Below are 24209 nucleotides of genomic sequence, written 5' to 3' on the forward strand. Positions count from 1 at the left end.
CTGCTAAGAATATCCAAGAACAGGCTACCTTATCTTCCTGTCTCTCAGATATCACCAGATGGATGATAGAGAGCAAGCTTAAGCTCCACGATTGGAAAACAGAAGTTATGATCATCGGGAATACTTCCTTACTTAGGTCCCCATCCTTAGCAGTGAACTTGCCTAAGGATCTACCTCCATCTAAAGATTCCATAAAAAGCTTGGGCTTTTGGCTAGACCCGCACCTTAAAATGGAATGCCATTCTAAGAAACTGGCAGCTACCTGTTTCGGTTTTCTAAGAACCCTTAGGAAAATCTTTAAATTACTTCCATTTTCAGCCAAAAGACTTCTTGCTCAGGCACTGATACTTTCACATCTCGATTATGGGAACGTACTACTCCTGAGCTCTCCTTCGCATGTTCTAAAGAGACTTCAGGTGGTGCAGAACGCTGCTGCTCGCCTACTCACAGACACCCCAGACATTCATCTGCCACTCCAGCCTTGGCTTCCCTTCATTGGCTTCTGATTGAACAATGCATTATTTTTAAAGCTATGTGTTTTATCCACTGAGCCCTTCAAAACAAGGGTCCAGTCTTCTTCAGACAAATGATCACTCACTATACCCCCCAGAGAATACTCAGATCTTCTTCAGCTTTTTTAATTAACTCATTTTGTGCTAAGAAAGTTAGATGGGGGTAGATCCTTTGCCTATAGAGCAGCTAAGATCTGGAATTCCCTCCACTTGGAACTTCATCATGACATGTCAGAATCTTCTTTTCGTTGAAAATAGAAAACTGTATTGTTCCCTGTTTATGTCTGTTCCTCTTACCTAGTGATCTTCCTCAGCGGTGGGAGGCCTTCGGGTAGCCATGTGCTCTATAAATCCTCAAAACTAAACTCAGAATTTAGAAAATATATTGCTTCATCAACAAATCATGGGCGTCAAAAGATAACCTGTCCTCTGGTCAATTTTTACACTTGACTTGAAATTGTTTTTGCCTCAGCCATCCACCATCAAGTCAAAGTTAATTAGTGTTTTTTTTTTTATATTTAGATGTACGTCAATGATTGTTAGTTTGCATTTTGATTTATCTGATGGCCATTTCAATGGAGCTCAGCACGCAAGAGCACAAGATAATGTAAATTACACTACTGGTGTTGCAATTTGTGTGATCCTTGACATACATTTCACTTACACCAGCTAAAGGCCCTGTAACAGGTCGTTAGTCCCAAATCCATCTATCAATGGTTTTTGTCATGTTCTAGTGTGGATTCAGTTGCCTTTCTGACCTTCCATGTTTGAATGAAACTATTAGTTTTTTCTGTAGTTCAGAAATGCTGGTATGAGGATATTCTAATGTTTATTTATCCCTGTCATTTAGGTGTTTGAATGGAGCCAATATATATAATAACACATATTGATCTGTCTGCTTATTCCTTTTTATATTTTTTCAACAGCATATGACTGAACTTGAATTGTGCTCGGTTTTGCTTGAAGAATTACAGTATCTGATTATTCTTTCTTTTGTAACTTCTGGCACAGTTTCACAGTTTGTGATTTATAATCCTTCCAGGTGGTACAGTTTCTCCTGAGTTGCAAGAACTAATTAAAAGGTATATTTTCCTTAAGAGATTTTTGATGAAAGCTGTTGAATCTTAAAAGGTCGTACTGATAAGTAGGTTTTGGGAATTGTTCATGTGTACTAATTTGAATGCCCAGGAATGAAAATTCTTTCCCACTAATGATAATTGCAAAGTTAAGGAACTCATTTGGGGATGAATAAATAAAATAAATAATAATAGACAAGAAGGAGAAATGCATCGTAGACAGCTAACAGTACCAGCTATGTACTTAGCATGCATGTGTGTATGTTGTATGTATGTATGTATGTATGTTTGTATGTTGTATATGCCTTTGTATGTATATGGTATTTGTATTCCATATCCCTATCAAAAAGCACCAAAGGGAGGAGAAAAATACAGTCAACGTGTGATTCGAAGGATAGTTAGCTTCTAAAATTAATAGTGCACTGTTATTGCATCATGAGATAGTTTCTTTAAAGAGTTGTGTCTTCAGCCCTTTCCAACAATGGAGGACGTACTGGACAGTCCTGTTGTAGATGGGATGATGTTCCTAATTTTTGGTGAATAGGATGAGTCAGCCTGACTGCTTGTTTTCCAGCACTGCTTCATTTCCAGCCTGAATATCTTCAGGTTGCTGGCATACCAAGAGCCTCCCAAACCTTTTACCTTCAATCCTCTTAATTTCTAAACTTGTTTTGTAGGCATTAGGGTCCTGTGCACTTTACCACTGCTTACCAGTGCTAAAGTGCTAGAGCTCTCTCTCTCTATAAAATGTGGTAAAATTGAGCTATACCACATTGTCACACATAATATACTTGTAAGAGCTTAGTATATTATATTACCCAGGGATTGTAAATTAAATGCTGCTAGTGGGACTGCAACACACATTTTACCACTCACTAAAGTAGTTCAGGCCTGCCGCTGCAGCCTGTAGTGCAGTTTGAAACTGCCATTTCGACCTGGTAAAATAAATATTTTGCCAGGCCTAAACATTCATATATATATATATATATATATATATATATATATATATATATATATAAATATATATATATATATATGTCACCCCTGAAGCAGGTGCTAAAGGTCCATAAGGCAAGGTGCATTGCCTTTTAAAAGCAGGCATGTGAGTTTTATGTTTAACATGTCCTGGTATCAAAAACTCCTACATTTGTTTTGCACTACTGTGTGGCCTACTTCTCACATTGGGTAACATTAGGTTTCCTTAGTATGTTTAATAATTGTTAGCTTTTGTTTGGAAAACTTGTAGATACATCATGTTTAGACTCAAATGAATTATAATTTAAAATCCTCTGTAATGGCAAATGTAAGTCACTATTCTGAACAGGCCATATGTACAGAATTTATTAATTGTGATTTCTTAATTTGCGACCGATTAGGAATTGCAGCCGATACAGGATGGTGGCCTGCTGGGTTTCTGTTCAATACAAGTTGTAAAACAAGGTTTCAAACTAGGGCAGCACATGAAGATTTATTGCAATATGGCAAAGGCACCAAAGAGCACACACATCCAAGGAGGGAAAGTATTGAGCGATTCCTAGTACCTAAGCCCATGCAAGAAAACAATGAGCCTAGTATGGATACATTCAATATTTATTTGTATAATTATACTTCTATGAACAGAAGAGCAACTACTGAGCAGCCTGTGGCTACGGAATGCAGAGCCTACTCTTTTCATGGCATACTGATGGGAAATTAAGTCTATATGACAAGAGGACCCAATTTGCAGTAGTTTATCCATGAAAATCAGGTATTATTGAAAAATTAGGTTGTCCATTTGATAGGAAATATCCAGCTCTGTTAATCTATCACTTATGCAGATGTTTTTGTTCAATGTTATTTGGATCCTATTGTGAGGTGGGATCTTATAAATGTTACTTTAGCTGATTCCAACATTGTTAAGGGATTGAGTATGCTTTGCAATGGGTCTAAAGCTCTCATGGGGTCTGAGGAACAGTTTTCAATGGGCTAAACTAATAGTTTGAGTACATGGGTACAGGTTGACATTCCCAAAAAGCAGTTACACAAGTGCTGTGCCCAAAGCAAAGTGATTTGAAGTTGACCAAAAGTGAAACCTGTTGTCTCCTTAGGGAAGTTTATTCTGATTCCCTAGAACCTGCTACCTTATCTTTATCATGCTTATTGCATTCCAACAGAGGGGATTGGTCTGCTAGTGACTTAATGATTATGATATGATATATAGAATGTTGTGTGCTGGGCCTGGTCTGATGAGTTACACCTGTCCCACTATAGTTATTTTCAACTTGGAAGGTGCTACAGGAGTTAGTGTTCCGGTTGCAACTGAAATTGAATTGGCTAACATTATCTTCCTTACTACAGATCTAGCCAGCAGGGATTGGCACTACAGGAGTTGGTACTTCCCACAACACGCATCATCTAGAAACATTGATATCATTAGTTAGAATATTGCATGTATAAAATCAAAACAATTAGATAAGACTGTGAGGAATTTGTTGAGGGGTAAGCAGTGCTTATCCCCACCGGAGCGTCACGAAAAGCGACACTGCGGTGGCGCTAGGGGCTCTTACATATGCGCCTAAGGGCCTTATTCAAATGTGGCTGGCCATTGTATTACAATCCCAATAAATCCTATGGGGATCATAGTATCATGCAGTAAAGTCATGCAGTGATTTACCATTTCTCCCTTGCTGCTCAGCTTCTCTTTCTATCCTCACTTTTTGCACGTTAGGTTAATGGCATTGGGGAGTGTAGCAGTGGCAACACAAGTGGAGACAGCAAGACCAAAACTGTGACCTGACCTTGTGGCCTCCACTGGCATCACCTCACGTTTGAGAATTGTCCTGTGAGTTCCTGAACACATCAATTTGCCTGATAAATGTCATTGGTTAATACAACTACAATTATTTATTTAGATAAATGTTTTGAATTGAGGTGTGTGTCATGCATTTAGCTGGCCCCACTCTCTCCCTTGCAGCATTTTCCTTTCAACTCAAGTTGGAGAAACAGCCAGTCCACACCACAATGTAAAAAAGAGATAAAAAATGTATCCTGAGTTCATGATGATTAATGTGAGTGCTTATAATTGGATGTCTGTGGCTGATTGTATATGTTGATGTGAGTGTGAATTACTAGTATAAAGAAAACTCAACAACTTCACCAGTGTCCTGTACGAAAGTAGTAGTAGGTCAGGCAGCATGGGTGGGGATTTTATTTCCTATACATTTACTTAATCAATTGATTTATTTCTGTCTCAGGTGGTCTTCGCCTTTTGTGCTGCTGATTTTATATATTTTTGTATTATTGTACTATTGAACAAAAATCTGTCTCTGGAAATATCGTAGAATTAATGGATGATAAAGATAAAGAAAATGCCTGGGGCCCCATCAGTTTTTTCAAATTACTGACATTAAGGTCATCATCGCCATTTCCAGTCGTCTCTACGTGTCTGTCTTTGAAGATTTTAACTGACCTCCCAAAAAGGTGTTCATCTCCCCCTTGAGGTAAATGTAATTATTAAAAGTGGCATGGATTCAACTATATAATTACTCGCTCAATGGTCTTAGGAGGTGGGTCTGACATGGCATGAGAATAAAACTCACAAAAATAATCATATCTCGGACAACATAGATAATACCGGCCCACTCAACTTTAATTTTAGTTTGCGTTCTCAAACTCACTATGACTTGTGCCCCACTATGCATGTTCCTAAAAGTCCTGTCATAAAAGATATTGAGGACAAATCACAAGAAGTGCATGTTGGTAACGAGGTTACTAATGAGAATTCATTGCCCACATGAACCACTCCTAACAAATTAGATCAAAATGCTGTGTGGGATATTTTCTTTAAGACCTCACAATTAACTCTAGATGCCTTCACCTATCAGTCCACAAAAATAGACATGCAAGGGGATTTACTGAATGTTATGGTAAAATCAGTATCAGGGATTGACCAGAAGATGGCTGACCTAAATGCTCTGATTAAGCGAGCCCAGAATTTTGCAGAGATCACAAATTCGGATTGTACCTGTGCTCCTATAGTTAATAAACTGGCCACAATCCCAGAGGTTTTAAACACATTGATGGTACATCTTAGGGCGAATATTAACTTGTTAGAAGGGGGAGAAACTGTAGCCCTAGCTAATCCACAGCAACGGGAGGAGGTTAGCCTAAACAGCAGTATGAGCAGTATAGCTACTAACCACCTTGAGGGAAGGTCTGATAAGAAAATGGGATGTTTTGAAGAGGTGGGGTGCGGCCAGGGGGAAGACCCAGTAAAAGTTACTGTTTATTTAAGCCTCTTGAGAGGGGAAAATGTCATAATTCTGCTCTTCCAATCGAAACAAATCTCTCCCCCTTCTCCGAACTTGGTGGTCCATTGTAAACTTTTAGAGAAGCCGGTCACTAAAAGACAAAAGAAGAAACAACGGGAGGCAAGGAATAAAATAAGAGGTGTCTTAACGGCCCCCACAAATACAGAGATGAGTGTCTCCATTTCTCCTGCTACAGGAAAAAGGAACAGAAAGAATGTTGATTTAAGCATTCATAAAAATAGCAGTCCAATGACTAATACGCTGTTACCATTCTTTAACATGCATAAGGTGAGACAAATTCACCAAGGTCATAGGGACCTGAATCAACCGAATTTTGACTTGGAGAAAATAAAAATAAGGAACAACATGACCCTCTTAATTCATGACTCCCTTAATTCAAAGGAAAGAGAGAAACAAAATGGGAATCACCAAATATCAAATTACAACAAAGGAAGACGAAAGCTAAAATGAGTTTCAATCCAGAGGTTGATAGAAAGGAAATTGAAGCAGGGGGGTCAAGGCATTACAATCACAAAAACTGAAAATGTTGAAGGCCATGTGGTTTATATAGCTGAGCCCAGGGTACAAAAAGGTAGTTGTTCTGCCATCAAACAGTTGGACATTGTAAAACCTGGTATAAAGGGAAGGGAGGAATACCCTGGGCCACTTTCAGAGGCTGAACCCTGAAACAGATCAGACGAGAGGACCAATTTATTAAATCAGAGAAGGCCTGTTGGGGAATTTTCATCCCAGTTGCCGACCAGGAACCTAAAGGGGCCAGCCTTAGTTGTGGAACAAGATGATTTTATAGGAGGCTTCAACAACAGTTTCCCCGTAGGCTGTAAACAACTAATCCTTGTACCACAATACCAGACCAGTGGCCCACATAATATACTCAACCGTGGTAATATAGTAAAACATTTACAAGTTATTCCTGCCTCTAAATATATTCAGTCCACTGACATTGTCTGTATAGAATTTTTGCCTGTGGCTAAGACCGATGAAGCCAACCCTGGTAACTTGGACGACCTCTTTTAAAGAAAAAAGTACCTTTCTAAATTGGGGAATTATGCTCTTAATACCTCAACAGACAGGTTATCCCAACCCCTTAGAAGCTCAAAATATCTCCCCAAAATTAAACAAACTGATAAGTCCAAATCAACCCTTCTCAGTCCTTAGACCTGCAATAGGGAACCTAAGCGCTGCTGATCAACATCACCCAAGACATAAAGCAAACAATAGATATCATTTTGAGAAGCTAGACCTAGGGTGGTTGTCAGTAGCACTTCACAATGAAAACCGTCAGTGAAGTTTGTGTAGTCTAGCATGATCTGGATCGGCAATACCTTATGATAAACCTATTAAAATTTGCTCCTGGAATATAAATGGGATTAGTTCAAACAATCAACAAAAAGACTTGACAAGTCTTTTAAATAAATTCCAAATTCTACTTTTACAGGAGACCTGGTCCTAAAAGCCCTTTACAATTGATGGGTATACAGGCTTTTTCTCCCCCTCATAAAGGGAAAAAAGGTTTGGACACCCGAGGGGGGCTTAGCAATCTTAGTTCACAGGACTGAATATATTATGCACATAGCTAAATGAAGATAAGGAGGAGTTTTTGATAGTAAAGCTAGAAGATTGGCATAAAGTGTATAGCAGACCACTTTTGCCAATAAATGTGTACATTCACTGAGATGCACATTCTAGAAAACTTGCATCCTCCAAACTTGTAGATATATTACTAACTAGCTATCAAGATCTGGTATTTCCATAGTTTTTAGTAGGAGGGGATTTTAACATGAAACTATTAAATTCTTTTGAAAGGGAGGCTCATATTACTCTGCAAGATCATTTGTTAGAAATCCTGCAGCAATCCCTGGGGTCTTTCGGAAATCAAGGCAATCTCCTTTGTAAAAAAATTGGAGGCCCTTGGGCTCAGATTACTGAATGGGAGATTTCCACAAGATATGCAGCCGGCAGTCACCTGTTATGTCACTGGAACCCACGCAACAATCAACTATACAGTGGTCTCTCTGCCTCTACTTACCCTAATAAATAAGTATTACATTATAAAGACAGATAAGAGTGACCATGGTCAACAATGTATGAAGATTGGTTATGGTTTTCCTACAATTAATCCTGCCTTAACCCTACCAGGAGATGTTACCACTACAAATTGCAAGAGACCTTGCTGGTGTGAAAACTCAATTGAATCTATTGGTAAACTTTCAACTGCGTTATTCAGCTAATGCTGGATTGACATGACTAGTGACCAAATAACCTAATGGTCAACATTCCTAAATAGGTTTGCAACCAGGTTCCTTAAGGATGGGACACAAAAAACCTATCAGAGCCCGGGTGGATTTAAATATAAAAGAAAATTAAAATCTCAGCCTTCATTATCACCTTAAGAAGGAAACGGAATAGACTTATTAGACTATTAAAGAAAAATCCAACTGACTATCAAATTAAAGCTGATTTGAAAACCATCAACACTATCTATCATAAACAAACATGGAAATATAAACTACAGAGAAGTCACGACTTTTGGGCTAATGCACTATTCTTAAGTAAAAAAAAAAACAATGCATGGGGTTTCTGGAAAATGGTGAACGAGTGAGTCATGCTCAGGAGGGGGTATGAATATGCCCCCGTTGTCCAAAAAAGATGCCTTTAAATTAACCTTCTTTGTGGTGGAGGTTATTCAGATGATAAATAATAGCAGAAGTGTAGGGGACCCAGGCCAAGATAGGATCCCAAATGCACTATTTAAAGCAAACCTGGCTTTCTGGGCAGAAAAATTGGTCTAGATTTTTAACTATCCTATAGAACTGGAAAGCATTCCAAGCTCCTATCAAGGCTGAATAATCCACACAATATTTAAATGTGGTAATCAATCTCACCCAGATAATTTTTGACTGATTATCTTAACGGACTCAAAGGCCAAATATTATGCTTCTTCATTAACGGAGCACCTTCATACCTGGGCGACTGATAATAATATCATTCCTCCCAATCAGTCAGGCTTTGTAAAGGGTCCCAGAAAGTCAACTAATATTTTAACTCTTTCCATCATTAATGACAAATGTAAGCAATAAAATCTGTTATTTATTAATCAGTATTTGTGCTTTGTAGATTTTAAATCAGTCTTCGACTTGGTACTGTGAAGACACTTATGGGAAAAGCTAACCGTCTGGGGCATACCTGAGCAATTACTAAAAGCCATACAGTTCTTATGCACAGATAAATGGGTTAGAGTAAAGATAGGGGATGAATCTTTCAATCAAGTAAAATTGAGACAAAGCAAGGATTGAAACAGGGTTGCGTATTAGCTCCGTATCTTTTTAACCTTTTCTATCGGATTTGACATCTAGGTTAAACACAGTGAATGCGCATCCCGTAAAATTGGTGATATTCCCATTTTCAATCTAACGCTGGCGATGTAGTCCTTCTAAATCAAACTAAAGCAGGATTATGTCAGATTATTGTTAATCTAACTGAATTTGCAGAGCAAAATGAAATGATAATAAATCAGAAAAAAAACAAAGTGATGGAAGTTAGTAAAAAAATCTTTAAAGACAGTAAGTGGTATCTACAAGGGAGAGAATAAGAACAAGTCAAACATTATAGATACTTTGGCATATTATTTGATCAGTGGGGCTACTTTTTCCCTCAGAAGCAAGATTTAGAGAGGAAAGGAGATGGTCTACTGCTTTCTTTTTGTACTCTGAAAAGGTCAATTGATGGCCCTAGCTACCGTCCAAGTTACAAGTAATTGCTGCCAAATTATTATCAACTTAGGGCACAGGAGCAAAGCTTTGTGAGGAAGAGATGCTGAAATTTTGAATAGAATAATTGGAAAAGTATTTAGATTCCTATTCCAACTACCAGAAAACCAGGAAATTAGGCTAGAGTTTGGGTTTTAAATTAAAATATAGCCAGAAAGTGCAGGTACATCAAAATCTGGAACACCCACAGTTAACAAGGGGGGAATCAACCTTGTCAGGTACACTGAAGAAAATAAGTTTGAATCCTACATCCAAATCGAGACAGTATTTAGACCAGGCTCTGGGAGATCTGGAGGTATGGAAATCGTGGGATAAAAGTCTCTCCAATCATGCTTTAAAAATGTTTGTAAATCACAAGACTGAGGTGAGCGCGTTTCCGTGTTAACTGCCGATTTCATTAATTTAGTTTAACGGTTCCTATCACTTGCCGCATTTTTTATGACTTGAATCACTGTTGCATTTGAATTTGAATCTGTGTCTACTTATTTTTTTTTTTAAAAGAGAAACTTTGCAGGTCCGATTTTTTAAGATATTTTATTTTTTTAACGTGCCTCAACTTTTAGCTTGTTACTTTTGGGAAGCACCTTCCTCACCTTGTTGACACTCCTCTGAGGGCAGTTGGGGGGTGTATATTTGAGGTTTTGGACCCATTCTGTGCCGGAAGTTTGGGCCTGTTAGAGCCCACTTCCTGTTTCTCGGCAGGAACCGCGATTAGCGGTCTAGTTGATCTGCCTTTCATCAAGGGGGGATAAATGAGGGCAGCAACACGGCCGCGCAGACTGAGGTGAGCGCGTTTCCGTGTTTACTGCCGATTTCATTAATTTAGTTTAACGGTTCCTATCACTTGCCGCATTTTTTGTGACTTGAATCACTGTTGCATTTGAATTTGAATCTGTGTCTACTTATTTTTTTTTTTAAAAGAGAAACTTTGCAGGGCCGATTTTATAAGATATTTTATTTTTTTAACGTGCCTCAACTTTTAGCTTGTTACTTTTGGGAAGCACCTTCCTCACCTTGTTGACACTCCTCTGAGGGCGGTTGGGGGGTGTATATTTTCGCCGGTGGTCCTTTGAGGTTTTGGACCCATTCTGTGCAGGAAATTTGGGCCTGTTAGAGCCCACTTCCTGTTTCTCGGCAGGAACTGCAGTTAGCGGTCTAGTTGATCTGCCTTTCATCAAGGGGGGATAAATGAGGGCAGCAACACGGCCGCGCAGCGGACGCGCGCAGCGGGAGCGCCGCTGGCGTGCCAAAGGTGCGCCAAAGGCAAGCCCGTCAGCGCCCGTCCGCGCCGGAACGGGCCTGAGGGCCAGGGACCTCGCACCTTGCACTAAAAAGAACAGGTACACCATTGCTGAACTTAAGAACTTGGCGGGCCCCCGGTGCACGCACACACTTATCCCTGATACTACTCATGCCTGGAGGTGTGTGCAGTGTAACTGGATGGCGCCTATACCATTAATGGTGGGAAAGCAGAAAATTCAGGGAGCTCGGGGAGTAGGAGGCAATAATTCAGAATACGCTCCGGGTGGAGGTACAAGGGACTTTAGAGTTGTGGGCTCTTTTGCCCTTATTAATGCCAGATCCCTCCCCAAACACAAATTTGAAATTAATAAACTTATTTCCACCCTTAACATAGATTGTCTCTTTCTAACAGAAACATGGGCGAGGCCAGATTCGGACCCTGATTTTATTAAGGCAGCCCCCACCGGCTTCTCTTTTTATAGGGTAGACAGGAATACAGGGAGAGGAGGAGGCCTGGCTATTATTTGCAGGTCTGAGTTCACCTGCACTTGGAATAGCGCTAGCCACATGCCAGAGGTCTGTGAAGCTATGGCCTTTAAACTTTTCTTTGGTATATCCCTGGTCTTTGAAGGCTTGCTAGTTTACCGGCCCCCCGACCCCATCCCTAAGTTCCTTTCGATATGGATCTCACTATTGGATCCCTTAATCATGGCCCCTACAGCAATTATTTTAGGAGACTTTAATATTCACTTCGATAATCCGAGTGATTTGCTGGTCGTGGAATTTCATAATCTCATGGCGGCTCTGGACTGGGTCCTAAAGGATGGGCTGGCCACTTATAGAGCTGGCCATACCCTTGATGGGATTTTTACCTACCCTGAGGAAGAACTTAGGGGCATATTTATACTCCGTTTGCGCCAAATTTGCGTTGTTTTTTTCGATGCAAATTCGGCGCAAAACTAACGCCATATTTATACTTTGGCGTTAGACGCGTCTAGCGCCAAAGTATGAGGAAAGAGCGTCATTTTTTTGCGTGAACGCCTTCCTTGCGTTAATGAGATGCAAGGTAGGCGTTCCCGTCAAAAAAAATGACTGCGACGCAAATGCGTCGTATTTATACTCCCGGGCAAAAATCACGCCCGGGAGTGGGCGGGCCAAAAAACCCCGCATTTGCGACGGATTTTAGCGCCTGGGTCAGGGCAGGCGTTAAGGGACCTGTGGGCTCAAAATGAGCCCAGAGGTGCCCTCCCATGCCCCCAGGGACCCCCCCTGCCACCCCAGGAGGACACCCAAGGATGGAGGGACCCATCCCAGGGACATTCAGGTAAGTTCAGGTAAGTATAAATATTATTTTTTTAAATATATTTTTTGGGCATTCGGGGGCCTGATTTGTGCCCCCCTACATGCCTCAATGCCCAATGACCATGCCCAGGGGACATAAGTCCCCTGGGCATGGCCATTGGGCAAGGGGGCATGACTCCTGTCTTTACTAAGACAGGAGTCATGTAAATGGTGTCTGGGCGTCGTAAAAAATGGCGCAAATCGGGTGGAGGCGATTTTTTGGCGTCAACCTGACTTGCACCATTTTTAAGACGCCCTAACGCCATTTTTCCCTACGCCGGCGCTGCCTGGTGTACGTGGTTTTTTTCCACGCACACCAGGCAGCGCCGGTCTGCTAGCGCCGGCTAACGCCATTCAATAAATACGGCGCCCGCATAGCGCTTCAGAATGGCGTTAGCCGGCGCAAAACTTTTTGACGCTAAACTGCGTTAGCGCAGTTTAGCGTCAAAAAGTATAAATACGGGCCTTAATCTTTTAACGACCCTGTTAGAGTGGACGGACCACGCTCTCCTGACATTTAAATTTCTGGTCAGGCAGCAGCCTTTGATACCCATTCCCCCGAAAAAAACTGCTAAGACGCTGGAAAAACATTAAAGCAGAACCGTTAGAAATAGCATTAATACATAACTGGAATGATCCGAAGGCGTCCACTCTTTCACCGCTTGCCAGATTCAATCAGGGCATTACGCAGGCAATGGACTTGCTAGCACCAGCGAGGGTCTCTGTCCCTCGCATCAGGAAAAAACCCAACCAACCATGGTTCTCTCAAGACCTCAAAATCTTACAGAGAAAATACCGGCAGAAGGAGCGCTGTTGGAAACTTAGCCCCCGGGAAGAAGAGAGAGCGGAGCTAAAACTAGCCCTAAACACTTACAAAGAAGCCTGTCTGGTAGCCAAATCGGACTATTTCATACTTAAAATTAGCGAGGCAGCCAACTCTTCTAGAGAGCTATTTAGAACCATTAATGTTCTCACCACTCCCTTAGGTACTCCTAAAGTAGAAAACTCTCAAGACTTTTGCAACAAAATAGCCAAATTCTTCGAATGTAAAATTCTTAACATCTACTCTAGCTTCATGTCGGACAAGGAACAAGTAAACTCCCCTCCCTGGATAGCTGTGCCACTGCGCCCTATGCTGACACCCAATGGGTTGCCAGATAAGCCATTTTTACTCTCTAGGTTTAAAATGCCGTCTCAAGAGGTCATGTGCAAGCTACTTCTGGAATGTAAATCGGGTTCCCCTATGGATCCCTGCCCCCCTGCCATCCTTCAATTAGTACCAGAGCTAGCGGCATCTATGCTGGCCCCTATTATTCAGGAAGTCCTTATAACTGGTTTGTATCCTAAGGCATGGAAAGAAACCACTATTATTCCCTTAAAAAAGAAGGAAACAGGCAAACCCGATGATCTGACTAACCTACGCCCAATAGCCCTTCTTCCCTATGCGGCTAAAATTCTGGAAAAACACCTTAATAAAGAATTGGTTGATTTTCTGTCAGCCTCAAAGGGCCTAGACAGCTCGCAACATGGTTTTCGGAAATCCCATAGCACTGAATCAGCTCTCATTGCATCATCCAATACCATACGCAGATTGGTTGATGAGGGGCAGGGGGTCTTTCTGGTTCTACTGGACCTGTCGGCAGCATTTGACACCATTGCCCCTCACATTCTGCAAGACCGTCTACATCAGGTAGGCATTAGAGATCAAGCTCTCAAGCTGATTGAATCCTTTCTATCAGATAGGTGGACCACAGTTAGCAGCAGTGATTTTAGATCCCCGGCCTACCTCTTGCCCTGTGGGGTCCCTCAGGGCTCTTCCCTCAGCCCTACGCTATTTAATGTGTACGTGGCACCGTTGGCAGAGCTAATTCGCTCTTTCGGCTTTATCCCAACTTCTTAAGCAGACGACACTCAGATTATCATCCCTATTAACAAAGACATGGAGGAAGTGGCCACCCGCTTCAACGCCTGCATGACAGCAGTGAATAACTGGATGAAGGCCAATTGGCTAAAACTTAATTGCGAAAAACTGAGATTCTGTGCTTTGGGATTAAGAGGGAACACTGGCCTTCCATCTGGTGGCCTAAAGAGTGTGGCACTCTCCCTGTGCCAGGGTCTACCTCGAGGAATTTAGGATTAATGTTTGACGATCAATTGTCGTTCAAACCTCAGGTCAATCAGATAATCAAGACCTGTATGTGGACTCTGAAGAAATTAAAGAAAGTTTTTCCTTTTATTCCACAATCCTGCAGAATTACTGCTACTCTGGCTCTAGTCATTTCCAGATTGGATTACGGGAATGCGCTTCTGCTCAACTTGGATAAAGAATCACTGAATAAGCTACAGTTGATGCAGAACACTGCTGCTAGGCTTTTACTGAAACTGCCCCGCGGGGCCTCTGTTAAGAGGTGCCTCAGAAATCTACATTGGCTTCCGGTAGCCCAGCGGATCTCTTTTAAGGCTCTCTGCATTACTCACAAGGCTGTCCATGGGATTGGGCCTAAGGCACTAACCACCAAGCTGCAATGGTATAGACCTAATAGGCTGTTGCGATCTGCCTCTGCCTATCGAGTCCAAACTTCCCGCACCAAGAAGGCGAAGTGGGGAGATAAAATATTCACCATTGCGGCTGCTAAAACTTGGAACTCACTCCCACTGGATCTAAGGCAAGAACACAATTATCTAACATTTAGGAGACGGGTCAAGACTTGGCTCTTCCCGCAATAAGTTTTGGAGTCTCCTTGGTAGTAGATCCTGCCTCACCCAGTTAGCACTTCGATGCCCTCGGGCCGGAATGCGCTTTATAAATACTCAATACATACATACAAACATAGCGAAGAGGAAATCAATAATCATGGATAAGAATTTGTTAGCAGTTAGATCACGTTGATGGATTGTAAAGAATTAATTTAAAACCCTAAAATATCAGCCATATCTGGAGGTCGGGTGGTCAAAAGTTGACAAACACTTATTTATTAAATACTGATTCTGCCTTATTCCAGGTGTCGTCCACTCAGTCACCATTTGATCTGAATCTGTAATGGTTTATTGAATTAGCTCAAGATGCTATTGAAGGCCGCCATTAATCAGAGGAGCATACAGTCATGTAGAGAAGAGGTGATCACCTGTTTCTGATAACATTTTGAATGCTAGACTATCAAAGTTTTTACGTTTGACATAAAAAAAAAATTATATTCCCAGCAACAGGACAAATAAAACAGGCGTCAGCTTTAAAATGACTTATATTGATAGATGTTGACCTATAACTCCAAGTTTATGAGGCCGGTCAGAGAGATAGACATGTGATAAGTATTTATGCAATAGACCAAAAAATATTGGGCCTCATTACAACCTTGGTGGGTGGCAGAGGCCTCCCGCCAAGGTTGGACCGCCAAGCGGCCGCATTACGACATACCCACTGGGCCGTAACATTGGAGCCGGCTCCTAATGGATCCGGCACTGTTGCATCCGTGCAACGGGTGCAGCTGCACCTGTCGCACGTTTCACTGTCTGCTGCGCAGACAGTGAAAAGCAGGGTGGGGCTGTGCCTGGGGCCCCTGCACTGCCCTTGCCAAGTGCATGGGCAGTGAAGGGGCCCCAGGGGCCCCACGACTCCCCTTCCTGCCAGCCTTTCCATGGCGGTCTCTACCACCATGGACAGGTTGGCGGGAAGAGGAGTGGTAATCACCTGGGCAGCTCTGCAAGCAGCGCTGCCTGGCGGATTAAAACCGCCGGGACAACCATGGCGGGAAACCACCAGTCCCGGCGGTGCGACCGCGGTGGGACCGCGGAGCTACCGCAGCGGTCAAAATAAGGCGGATTGTACTGCTAGCCTGTTGGCGGGACAGTTGCCAAAACAACCCTGGTAGTCTTTGACCGCCAGGGTTGTAATGAGGCCAATTATATTTTGCACACTTTGTTAATTATTAGGGGGAACCTTTTTGGCTAACCTAAGTAAACTAGCTCTACCACTTAAATATGTAAAGCGTTTTATATTATTAGTCTTTGTTGGTCATAAGTCATGAAATTCTGAGGATCATTGCAGACTCTGGTTCACCGCATAGTAGTATCCTTTGAACGATTACAGTATCTTTTAACTCCTTGGGTGCCATGGACGTAATTGTTACGTCTGTGGCTGCGGCTCTGAGGCACCACAGACTTAACCATTACACCCTACCTGTACCTACGAGCGTTTCAGTATTCCTTTCATTGGGAGGCCTCCTTCATTGGAGCAGTTCCAACAGACTGCTGTATTGATTTCTATTAATGTCGTCCTATCACATCATGTGTTCCTGTTACCCAGAATACTTTGCAAACCTCAAAATTTGACCACAAAAACACTTTTTCCTCTCATTTCGGTGACAGAAAGTTCTGGAATCTGAGAGGAGCCACAAATTTCCTTCCACCCAGCGTTCCCCCAAGTCTCCCAATAAAAATGGCACCTCACTTGTGTGGGTAGGCCTAGTGCCCACAAAAGGAAATGGCCCAAAACTAAATGTGGACACATCACATTTTTTCACAGAAAACAGAGGTGTTTTTTGCAAAGTGCCTACCTGTGGTTTTGGCCTCTAGCTCAGCCGGCCCCAAGGGGGGCAGAAATAGCCTAAAATAAATTTGCCCCCAAACCCTCCCGGGGAGCGACCCTAGCCTACGGGGTCGCTGCCCCTGCGTGACATTGGCGCAAAAAAAAAGATCCCCGGTGCCTAGTTGTTTCTGCCCCCCTTGGGGGCAGATTGACCTAAATTCGGCCGATTAGCCCCCAAGGGGGGCAGAAATGGTCTAAATACAATTTGCCCCCAGGGGAGCGACCCTTGCCTAATGGGTCGCTCCCCATCTCTAAAAAAGCAAACAAAAAAAAAAAAAAAAAATTTTTTTTTGCCCTGGCGTCTAGAGGTTTCTGCTCCCCCTGGAGGCAGATCGGCCAAATAACAATAGGCCGATCTGCCCCAGGGGGGGCAGAAATGGCCTAAAATAAATTTGCCCCCCCCCGGGAGCGACCCTTGCCTACGGGGTCACTCCCCTTGAGTGACGTTGGTGCAAAAAAAAAGATCCCTGGTGCCTAGTGGTTTCTGCCCCCCTTGGGGGCAGATTGACCCAAAATCCTTCCCTTTGAAGTTTCTCTGCCTCCTCCACGTGATTGGAAGAGAAATGCTTTTGCATTTCTCTTCTGATCATGCTGGAAGCTGAGCTTCCAGCGCGAAGGAGGAGGCCTGGTGACAATCAGAGCGCGATTGCGCGCTGATGTCATAGGGGGGTGTGGAGGTGGGGGTGGAAGGGGAAGGGCTTCCCCTTTCATCCCTGCCTTGGGAGGGTGGGGGGAACCCCACAAAGGAAGCGCTAGTACTCCCTCTGGGCTCTGTGCCCAGGACGTAATGGTTACGTCCTGGGCACACGAGCACTGTGCCTCAGGACGTAACCATTACGTCCTGGGCACAGAAGGGGATAACTTGAAAAACAGCATTTACAAAAATATACAATATGTACATAAGGCGGTACATTGTCCACTCAAGATGTCCGTGGGCCACTGGGCCAAAATTCATAGGCCAAGCTCACACTTGACTCCTGCCTCAATATGGAGAGAACACTGTAGGGGCATCAGGTCAAAAACACACAGGCACCTCAGGGGGACGGGGAAAGGGGGGGCACCTCAGCCGGAAGATGGAATAACACCACTGCTCCTGGAGGGGGCTCCATGACCAAAGTGATGTCCTGGAGAGTGCAATGCCACAGTCTCTCAAGTGGGTGGTTTGCCCACTGTTTGATCCTGGGGAATGAAAAGCCACAGTCTCTCAAGTGGGGGTTTGCCCACTGCTTGGTCCTGGGGAGTGCAAGGCCATAGTCTCTCAAGTGGATGCCGTCTTCCATTGGTTCTGGGGGGTGCTTTGTGCTCAGTGTGCTTCATCCTGCCAAGGATAGGGTGAGTGGATGCATATCTCCACTGGTTCTGGAAGGTGCTTTGTGCCCAGTGTGCTTTATCCTGCCAAGGATAGGGTGAGTGGATGGCTTCTTCCACTGGTTCGGGAGGGAGCTTTGTGCTCAGTGATGTAAAATTTAGGGTGTGGCAGTTCACAGTCCCTCACCTGGGTGTCTGAGGCACGAGATTTGTAGGGACAAGGTTGCATGATAGTCCATGGAGGCAGGGCTAGACTCCATCCGGCAGCGGCTACGGCTGCAAACTGGTAGTAGTGCTGGTGCTGGTGAGGGTGCTGCCGGTGGTGAGGGAGGCTCCAGACCTTCTCCTGGAGCCTCAGACGGCTGCCCACTGGGGCTGCTGGTAGTGGTGCTACTGTAAGCGGTTCAGGTGGTGGTGCTTGCGGCGGTGTCTTCGTCGGTGCTAGCAGCTGTGCAGGTGGCGGTGCTGGCTGCGGTGCAGGTGTCGGTGCTGCCAGTGGTGGAGAGAGGCTCCAGCCCTTCTCCTGCAGCCTCGGACAGGTGCCCGCTGGGGTTGCTGCTGCTGACAGTAGTGGTGCTTGCTGCGGTGCAGGTGGCGGTGCTTGCGGCGGTACTAGCGGGGCAGGGCTGTAGGCGCTGCAGCCACCGATGGCTGAAGTGCCTTGCCTGGTGTTTTTTGCCCCTTCCTCACCTTGGCACACAGTGGTGTGACCTTGGTTCTGGCATCTGGAGTCTTTGAGGTGGCCTTGCTGGGTGGTTGTGGCTCCTTCCCCTTGCTGGATGCTGTCCCCGTCTTCACCGTGCCAGTTGGCGGAATGGTTTTGGCCTTGGCAGGGGTTGGTGGCACACTGGGTTTGGGAGTGGAGGAAGAGGGAGTGGTTGTAGGAGGTGTCTGCTGAGTTTGGGTGCAGGTGCATGGGCTGGATGCTGTTGTGAGGTGGATGGCTGTTGGGCGGGTGGATGCTTGCGTTTGTGTACTTTGGGAGGAGGGGGCACAGACACAGTGGGAGAGGACACAGGGGACGTGTGCATGGATGTGGGGGTGGTGACTGCCAGTGAGGGGTGTGTAGTGATGGGTGTGCTGGTGATGGAGGTAGTGGATGAGAATGTAGTACATGCAGGTGTGAGTGGAGACGCTACTGGAAGAGAGGTGGACAACGAGGAGGAGGGGGACACAGTGGAGGCAGTGGATGTTGGTGTGTCATCATGGTGATGGTGCTTGTATGAGTGCCTGTGAGATGACATGTGGTGCTCGTGTTTGCCTGATCCACTTTTGTGTGTGGATTTGGGTGAATGCTTTTCTGAAGGTGTGCTTGGGATAGGCTGGGGTTGAGGGGATTGTGACTGGGTAGAGGAAGTTGGAGGGGGAGACTAGGGAAAATGGCTGCCATCAGGAAGGAGGCCAGAACCTGAAATGCTCTCTGTTGGCCCGCCACGCCAGAGTGAATGCCCTCCAGGTATGTATTTGTTTGTTGCAAATGCCTCTCGACACGCTGGATGGCCTTCAAAATGGTTGAATGGGTAAAAGAGATGCCCGCCCTCCTGGGTGAGCGGGCATGTAAAATACGCCAAGGGGCTGCTGCGAGGGCGGTGCTGGTAGGGGAGTGGCGGCTGTCCCTGTTGTTGGGGTAGGCACAGAGGTATCCGTCACCGCCAGGGAGCTTCCATCGGAGGAGGAGTCGCTGTCCGTGTTGTCCCCTCCTGTCCCCGTCGTGGTGCTCCCCTCGCCCTCCATCCCACTGGTGCCCTCACCGTCAGTGGGTTTGGCCTCCAGGCCCATGTGGGATGCAGGTCCCTCCATCGCTGGTGCCTCTGCTCCTCTGCCAGATGGTGCTAATGCAAACAAGGACAGGGTGACAAAACAAAAAGGGGGGGAGAGACAGAGGATACACTTGGTCAATGCCAGCAACAACACTACTGTTGGCGTACACAACACACAGGGAGCAGCCCTATGCACTAGGCCATGCACTACCAGTTACAAAGATTGTCACCAGCCCATGGGGTACATTGCTAACGCCATTAGCTGCACACCTAAAACCCACAAGACCTTGCCCAATCGTAGATGCCCACTAACACTATTTGGGTAGGAGTGCTTCAGAGCCTCGCCCAACAAGGGACCTCCTCTGTCATGTTCGTCGTGGCCTAGGGGCACCCACAGCCCACATCCCCCACCTAGGTAAACCTGAACACACACACAGTCATGATTCAGAATCTGTACTCACCCCCTTGTGACTGCTGTGATGCCTTCAAGTGCCCATCCAACTCCAGATAGGCCATCGCCAGGATGCGGAACATCAGGGGGTCAGGGTACGATGGGCACCCCTTTCTCGTTGGGAGGCCAGCCCCAGCTGGGTGTCCACCATCTTCCTTGCCCAGCGGCGCAGGTCCTCCCACCGTTTGCGGCAGTGGGTGCTCCACATGTCAAAGAACCCCAGTGTCTGCACCTCCTTGATGATGGCACTCCAAATACCCTTTTTCTGATGGGCGCTGACCTGCAGGAAAAATACATCAGAAAAGGGAATTAGTTAACCGCCCGGACCATCACACTCATGGCCCACCATATCCCTCCCATCCCCTGACGCACATACATTGACCACCATACATGCAGCACTCTGCCCAGGATACCTCAACCCCCACTACATGTGGCTTACACACACAGCACTCTATACATTCATGGCCCACGCATCATGCTCACAGTGAACTCACCTGTTTGACTGGAGGACCGTAGAGTAACGTGTACTGGGGTAGGACCCCATCCACCAGTCCCTCCAACTCCTCCGCAGTGAAGGCAGGGGCCCTTTCCCCAGACACATGAGCCATTGTCTCTTCCAGACACAGGTCACAGCAGCACTTGCAGTGTAGGTCCTCTCCTGTTGAAGGCCAGGTAGCAAGTGTTCTGGTCATGTTCTGCGGCAGTGCGTACCTTCACCGCCGGCGTACATCGCCATTGGCTCCTGGAACCCATAGAGCCCAATGGTAACCAATGGGAAGTTGCGCCACGGTCGTTGACCGCCTACCGCAACAGCACACAACCCCAGCGGAACAACTTCATTTCCACTTGTCACTCATCACAGGTCAGGCAGCCGCCATTTCAGGGTAGCACAGGCCATGGCACCTAACTGTGTCACAGCAGACATCGGCACAGCAAGTGACTCTCGGATTCACATACAGGTTCTGTAAAGGAAAAGATGCATCATTATTTCAATTGATGTGTGAATAGGACCCTCTGCTCACCGTTTTCCTCCATAGGCTTCAACCGCTGAGGATGAATATGAAATGGTGACATCCTCCGGTGTACAGACCCCTGGTGGACCTTGTGACAATGAAGGACAGACACATTATCCTAACATACAGACTTGATCGGGCCACAATCCAAGAAATGTGTGCCAATTGGAGCCAGACCTGATGTCATCTATCCACCAGCCCACAGGTATTCCCCCCTCAAGTGCAGGTCCTGTCAGTGCTCCATTTCCTGGCAAGTGGTTCCTTCCAAACAAAAATGGCCTTGGCATCAGGGATGTCTCAGCCAATGTTCTCCAACGTGTTGCCCAGAGTGTTGTCAGCCCTGCTGAAACACATGTGCAGCTACATTGTATTCCCCTAGGTGGAGGATTTGGCCACAGTGAAAGCTGACTTTTATGCCCTGGGACATATCCCCAACATCATTGGTGCCATTGATGGTACCCATGTAGCATTCCCACCCCCCTCCCCCGGAGAAATGAACAAGTGTTCAGGAATAGAAAAAAATGGTGTGCTTGGCGGACCAGTACATCTGCATGTGAATGCCAAGTATCCTGGCTCTGTGCATGACGCCTTTATCTTGAGGAATATCAGCATCCCATATGTGATGAGACAACTCCAGAAGCACCGGGTGTGGCTAATAGGTGAGCCCAAGGTCCCCACACAGTATAAGTTGGTGTGTGGGTATGGGGTTGTCCCTAAGGGTTAGTGTGTGTCTAACAGGTATCCCTCGATATTTGTAGGTGACTCTGGTTACCCCAACATCTCATGGCTACTGCCCCAGTGAGTAATGCCAGGACAAGGGCAGAGGAATGTTACAGTGAGACACATGGGCAAACAAGGAGGATAATTGAGCGGACCTTGGCCTCCTGAAGGCCAGGTTCCGGTGCCTCCATCTGACAGGTGGATCCCTGTACTACTCATCCAGGCAGGTGTGCCAGATCATCGTTGCATGTTGCATGTTGCACAACCTGGCCTTGAGACACCAGGGCCCGTATTTATACTTTTTTTGCGCCGCTTTTGCGTCGTTTTTTTACGCAAAAACGGCGCAAACTTGCAAAATACCATTGTATTTTGTAGGTTTGCGCCGTTTTGCGTGAAAAAGCGGCGCAAATGCGGCGCTAAAAAAATTATAAATACGGGCCCAGGTGCCTTTTCTGCAGGATGATGAGCCTGGAGATGGTCTTGTGGCAGTGGCGGAGCCTGTGGACAGTGAGGAAGAGGAGGCAGACGAAGAAGATGTGGACAACAGAAGTAATATTATACAGCAGTATTTCCACTGACACACAGGTAAAACACTGTAACTTCAGTCAACTTTTCAGTTTTCTGTTGGACATTGTACATGGCAGCCTGATTTCTTTATGTCTATGGCCACTTACCGTACCCCTTGGCATCTCTATTTTCAGATCTCTGTGGCCCACTCTGGCTCCTGGTATGTTTACTGCTGCCCACTAAAGGTCATTCCAATGTAAATGTAACAGTACATATGATTTGCAATGCTTTGATAATGTTGTATTAATACATATTTGAATCATTTGACAGACTCCAGATTTGTATTTGTTCCAAAGGTGTTTATTTAAGTGCTCATAAGTAGAGGGGGATGTGTAATGGGCTGGGGTGATGGTGGAGGAATGTCCAGTTAGAGTCCAGTCTCTTGGTATCACAGGTGCATTGTCCAAGGGGGCATAGGAAGGGGAGTAATAGCAGTTCAAGGTGGACAGTGTGACAGAGTGGGACAGAAGGGTGACAATCAGGAGAGTTTTATTTCCTGGCGGGGATCTTGGCAATGTTCTCTGGCTTTTGTCTGGATCGCAGGGACCGTTTGTGGGGTGGGTCTCCTTCTGCAGGTGGTGGGGTGCTGGTGGCCTGTTGTTCCTGTGGCGGGCCTCCTGTCCACAAGCGCCGGCGGAGGTGGTGGGCTGTTCTTTGGTGTGGCTGGTGTCAGGGGCCCATTGGTGTGCCACTGCCTCCCTCATGGTGTTGCCCATGTCAGCCAGCACCCCTGCAATGGTGACCAGGATTGTGTAGATGTGTTTGAGGTCCTCCCTGATCCCCAGGTTCTGTCCCTCCTGCAGCCACTGGGTCTTCTGCAACTTGGCCAGTATCTGGCCCATCATCTCCTGGGAATGGTGACATGATCCCAGGATGTTTGTGAGTGCCTCCTGGAGAGTGGGTTCCCAGGGCCTGTCCTCCCCCTTTCGCACAGCAGTCCTCCCAGCTTCCTAGTTGTCCTGTGCCTGTATCCCCTGAACCATGTGCCCACTGCCACTGACCCCAGGTCCTTGATCATCCTGTGTATGTGGGGTTGCCTGGGGTCCCTGTAGTGGTGGACACACTGCTGATTGACGTGTCCCGGGGACAGTGGCATGGGCCTGCTGGGTGGGTGCTTTGGTAGTGTTTCCTGAGGGGGGAGGTCGTTCCACCTCTTCCTGATGTCATCCCTTGTTCTGGGGTGCTGTCCCACAGCGTTGACCCTGTCCATGAATCTCCGCCATAGCTCCATTTTCCTTGCAATGGAAGGCTGCTGCACCTGTGATCCGAATAGCTGTGGCTCTACCCGGATGATTTCCTCCACCATGTCCCTTAGCTCCTCCTCTGAAAACCTGGGGTGTCTTTGGGGTGCCATGGATGTGGTGTGAGTGGTATGTGTGAGGATGTGTGGGGTGATGTGTGGGGTGATGCGTTGTGGTGTTTGGTGTGAGGTGCGTGGATGGTGTATGGGTGATGGTGTTTTGTGGCTCTGATTGAGTGGGTGCTTTCGGCTTGTCGCTCTCTGTTTGCTATGTTTTTTTTTCATTGAAAGGGTTGTGGGTAATGTGGGTGTGT

Source organism: Pleurodeles waltl, chromosome 2_1, assembly GCF_031143425.1.
Source record: "Pleurodeles waltl isolate 20211129_DDA chromosome 2_1, aPleWal1.hap1.20221129, whole genome shotgun sequence".
Taxonomy (NCBI): Eukaryota; Metazoa; Chordata; class Amphibia; order Caudata; family Salamandridae; genus Pleurodeles; species Pleurodeles waltl.